The sequence below is a fragment of the Sorex fumeus genome, unplaced genomic scaffold (genome assembly GCF_029834395.1).
Source record: "Sorex fumeus unplaced genomic scaffold, SorFum_2.1 ptg000037l, whole genome shotgun sequence".
Taxonomy (NCBI): domain Eukaryota; kingdom Metazoa; phylum Chordata; class Mammalia; order Eulipotyphla; family Soricidae; genus Sorex; species Sorex fumeus.
In genome coordinates, this window is record NW_026606094.1 from 72921448 (window position 1) to 72926342 (window position 4895).

The window sequence follows — 4895 nt, forward strand, 5'->3', positions numbered from 1 at the left end:
CACTATACTACTTCTTTGGCCCCAAATCATTGTCTTGAAAGAAAGTTGATTTTTACTCACTGATTCAACAGTGTTCAACTTAGGGCAGGAAATAGAGCGATGGTAGGGGAAGCCTGTGCCCTCAGCAATTTGCTTTCTCCTTGGGCAGCTGGATCCTCATCAGATAGATAAGTACTTCACAACCCCTGAGCTGGGATATGAGCAATAGGTAAACCAAGCAAACAAAGGAATTATAGAGAGTTTGTAGTTCTCTATTGGAGTTACTCAAACCACTGTTCTAATGCTTCACCTGTAGCACTTTGGCACTGTCCTCCTGTTGTTCATCGACTTGCTCAAGCGGGCACCAGTAATGTCTCACAGTAAATTGTGAGTCTTGTTGTTACTGTTTTTGGCATATTGAATACATCACAGGTAGCTTGCCAGGCGTTGCCGTGCAGGCGAGATACTCTTGGTAGTTTGCCAGGCTCTCCAAGAGAAACGGAGGAATTGAACCTGGGTAGGCCATGTGCAAGGCAAATGCACTGCCTGCTGTGCTATCCTCCAGCCCCACCTGTAGCAACTGATCTAAATTAAAATTTTATAATAATGGCTTTCCTTGTCGTTCGGCGGCAGCCATCAGTAAGCCAAGATGGGCGTGTACAAGTACATCCAGGAGCTCTGGAGGAAGAAACAGTCAGATGTGATGCGATTCCTCCTGTGAGTGTGCTGCTGGCAGTACCGCCAGCTCTCGGTGCTGCACCGGGCCCCCTGCCTCACTCGGCCAGATAAGGCGCACAGGCTGGGCTACAAGGCCAAGCAAGGCTATGTTATTTATCGAATTCGCGCGCGCCGTGGTGGTTGCAAACTCCCAGTGCTGAAGGGTGCGACCTGTGGCAAGCCCGCGCATCATGGTGTTAACCAGCTCAAGTTTGCGCGAAGCCTTCAGTCTGTGGTGGAGGAATGAGCTGGATGCCACTGTGGGGCTCTGAGAGTCCAGAACTCTTACTGGGTTGGTGAAGATTCCACGTAGAAATTCTTTGAGGTTATCTTCATCGATCCATTCCATAAAGCTATCAGAAGAAATCCTGATACCCAGTGGATCACAAAACCAGTGCAAAAGCACAGGGAGATACGAGGGCTGACATCTGTGGGTCGCAAGAGTCATGGTCTTGGGAAGGGTCACAAGTTCCACCATACCATCGGTGGCTCTTGCTGTGTACCATGGAGAAGGCGCAATACTCTCCAGCTCCATTGTAACCACTAATGTAACATTTGTAAAAATAAATCACTTAGGAGAAAAAAAATTTATAATAATGGTGAAAAACAGAGATGCTATTGTTCAGTTCAGCTTCACAGACAGGAGAATGGAGGCCCGGAAGGTTTAATGACTCATCTAAGAGGCAGAGGGAGGCAAGACTTGGACCCAGCGACCTAAATCCCAAACCCACACTTCACCACTGTGCTGTCACACCGAAGGTGGAAGTGTTGGGTGGAGAGGGGATGTTTCTGGCCCAGAAAGTCACGAGCAAACCCATGGGCATCAGACATGCCCGGGGAAGCTCCTCCACACTTCAGAATGGGGGTCTGAGGTTTCCTGTGCTCTGGGCTGCAGGTGGGGTCTCCAGGGTCCCATGGAAGGGTGTGGGCTTGGAGAGAGGCTTGTTCCTAAGATCCAGAAGGACTTCTTTGCTCACCCAGTCAGATTCCCAATGTCCTCGCCTCCCTTGCCACTGCAGATGGCTCTCTTCTTTTTTTCAGATGTATCCTCTGAATGCAAAGGCAAGAGCTGAGATTTCTGATTCCAGGGGACTAGACGCATTAGTCTGGCCAGGCAGCAGTGCTTAGGAATGCTTCTGCTGGGGCTGGGCTAGCCCAGTGAAGATCTGAAGGCTGACGTCATTTCCGGGTGGGTTTGGGGACGTGGTGAGAGGTTCAGGGAAAGGAGACATGTGCCCAGGTTTCTGTGCACCTGACATGCTACTGCTATAGGAATTGGCTGCCCCAAAGCAGGGACCCTGGGCATTGGGAACAAGCCACGTGGGCTTGTCCAGTGGGCTGTTCCCTCCCTGAAGGCCGTGTCTTCAGCCTCTTCATCCCAGGGTCTTGCTAAGCTCCCGCCAGGTGGCCTGAGGACCATTTGTGGTGCGAATAAAATCATGGACCCAGATACTCAGCATCCCTGCTTTGCCCTGACTCAGTTCTTTCCTTTCCAGGGCCTTGATTTCCTCACCAGGATGAGAGGGGAGGTGACTCAAACAGGCAAACTATCCGCATTTTCCCAAGTGCCCACCGCTGGCCAAGTGTAGAGGAAGCACAGGTTCTGATCTCTAGAGGCAATCATAAATGTTTCCCTGCTCCTTCTCACCTCTCTGGTCTAGACAGATTGATAATGTCCACCAAGAAGCCTGCCCTGACCCACTGGTGCACAAACCCACTCAGTCCCCTATTCTGAATGTAGCCAACACCTAGAAACAAAATGCTGTGGGCCCTTGCCAGGTTTGGCGAGGCGCAGGCCAAAGGCAGAGGGGTTTGAAGCCCTCGTTCAAGTCCAGGATAAATTGAAATTATTGTTTGTTTGTTTGCTTGCTTTTGCTTCTGGGTCATATTTGGTATTGCTCAGGGCTTACCCCTGGCTCTGGTCTCAAGGTCACTCCCAGAAGAGCTCAGGGAACAATCTGGGGTTCTGGGGATCAAATCCAGATTGGTCTCCTGCAAGGCAAGTGCTCTACCTGCCATACTATCTCTCCAGCCCCAAATGAACTGATTTTAATTTTGTCCAAATAAAACTTATCCCAAGAAGAGGATGTGCCCCATCCCATGTGTCAGGAAGCTGACAGCAGTTTCCTCCCAGCCTTCCTGAAGACAGACTCACTGTGGAGGTAGGTAGATGGTGAACTCCCTCTAGCTGCTGAGGGTTCCCACAATTCTGAAGGGTAGACTCTGCCAACAGCCCTGAGAGAAGCCCCCAAGCCTTGGAAGAGATTCCCAGGCACAACTGACTCTAATTTGCGGTCTTGTAACCCTAACTCCTTGCAGATTCCACCCAGCTTTTAGCTTTCCTTCCCCAGGAGCTGGTGTGTGTGTGTGTGTGTGTGTGTGTGTGTATGTGTGTGTAAGCTGTGTATCTGTGTGAATGTGTCTGTGTGTACATTTGTGTGTATGCATGAGTGTGTCTGTGTGAGTGTGTCTGTGTGTATTTGTGTATATGTGTAAGTGTGTCTGTGTGTGCATTTGTGTATATGTGTGTGTAAACTCTGTGTGTCTGTGTGTGTATTTGTGTGTATGCATGAGTGTGTCTATATGTGCATTTGTGTGTATGTGTGAGTGTGTCTCTGTATTTGTGTGTATGTGTTAGTGTGTCTGTGTGTGCATTTGTGTGTAAACTCTGTGTGTGTGTCTGTGTGTGCATTTGTGTATGCATGAGTGTGTCTGTGTGTGTGCATTTGTGTGTATGTGTGTCTGTGTGTATTTGTGTGTATGCGTGAGTGTGTCTGTGTGTACATTTGTGTGTATGTGTGTGTGAGTGTGTGTATGTTCTTGTGTTTTCTCCTTTCCTCCTTCTTCTGCCATCATCGCAGTGACCCAGACTGTCACACTCTTGGTCATGGTACTCATCGGGGGCACTCCTGGTCATAAACACGATGTAGAGCTGGGTGGGGGTGGGGACCCCAGAGAACAGACAGAGTGACTGGAACTGGGCCAGACTTTGGCGCGCATGTGGGAGCACAAGAGATAGAACTCAGAACTCCCCTGGGCCACACCCTGGGTCATTGAGTGTGGCCGAAAGTAGCTAAAATGTGGTGGCAGCTTGTTACTCAGCAATAGAAAAGAGAAAGCACAATTCCTCCCCCAAGCACTGCCACCTGACACTATCCGGACGCACCCTGTGGCTGCAGCCTCCTCTGTCCCTGCTCCGGGCCAGCAGCTTCTGGGCCCCTAGGAAATTCCTTGCAGATGATGCTCCATCAGCCCCAGCGAAGAACAGTCTCATCAGCTGCCAACCTGCTTGCAAAGTTGGTCGTCAAAGGAGGTTGTATTTGCCCTACTTTGAGCATAGTAATTATCGGCAGTGCTTGCATGACACCGCACGAGAGGGCTCAGCCTGTCACAGGGGCCCATTAGTCTGCACTGCTTTCCTGGGAACGACTGGATCCGGCCTAGCGCAGGCTGCCTCCTCCCACACAAATTATCTGTCATTTCCACACCTCTGTGCTTGCCGAAGCCTGTGTCAAAGCCAGGAATTGTGTTGGGTCAGGACACTCTGTGATTTTCAAAGCTGCCAAGCTGAGTTCCCAGGAAGCAGAAGCAAGAGCCAGTCCTGAGCTGCGGGACGTGCAGGGGAGGGGGCCACATGTGAGAGCGGGTCTGAGTCAGGGCCGCAGGGGCAGGGACCACAACCAGGAGAGCCCCTTGCAGCACAGGCCCCGCTACTGCGGGGGCTCTGGGACTATTGTTGGGAGTCCAGGAGGGGGGCCCTCTGCACAGAGCATGGCATTGTCCAGACTCCCTGTGCTCAGGAGGGGCGGGGGGGGGGGTGCTGTCAGGAAAGGAATCCCAGAGCCCCCGCCCTCGGCAGAGAAGGGACTGAGACTGGAAATAGAACACTCTGGTTCCACCAGGTCCTCCTACAGTGGTGGATTCCTCACCCTGGGTAAACAGTCCTGGGAGGAGGAAACTGCACAAGGTGAATGGAAACTGTCTCTGTCAGAGGCTGCTGGACTGCTATCAAGGGCCAGCTCTGCAGCGAGCAGAGGAGCAACTGCAGCCAGCAGTAGAGGAAGCCTTCTGTCACTGCAGACCCAGGGATGGAGGCAGTGTGCGTGCGTGAGTGTGCTTGTGCGTGTGCGTGTGTGTGTGTGTGTGTGTGTGTGAGAGAGAGAGAGAGAGAGCAAGTGAGTGAGAGAGAGACAGAGAGA

General features: G+C 51.5%; 1 pseudogene; it reads left to right on the forward strand.

Annotated features, from left to right (window-relative positions):
• Nucleotides 1-628: 628 nt before the first annotated feature.
• Nucleotides 629-1243, forward strand: LOC130027808 (60S ribosomal protein L15-like; annotated as a pseudogene).
• The last annotated feature ends 3652 nt before the right edge of the window (nt 1244-4895 follow it).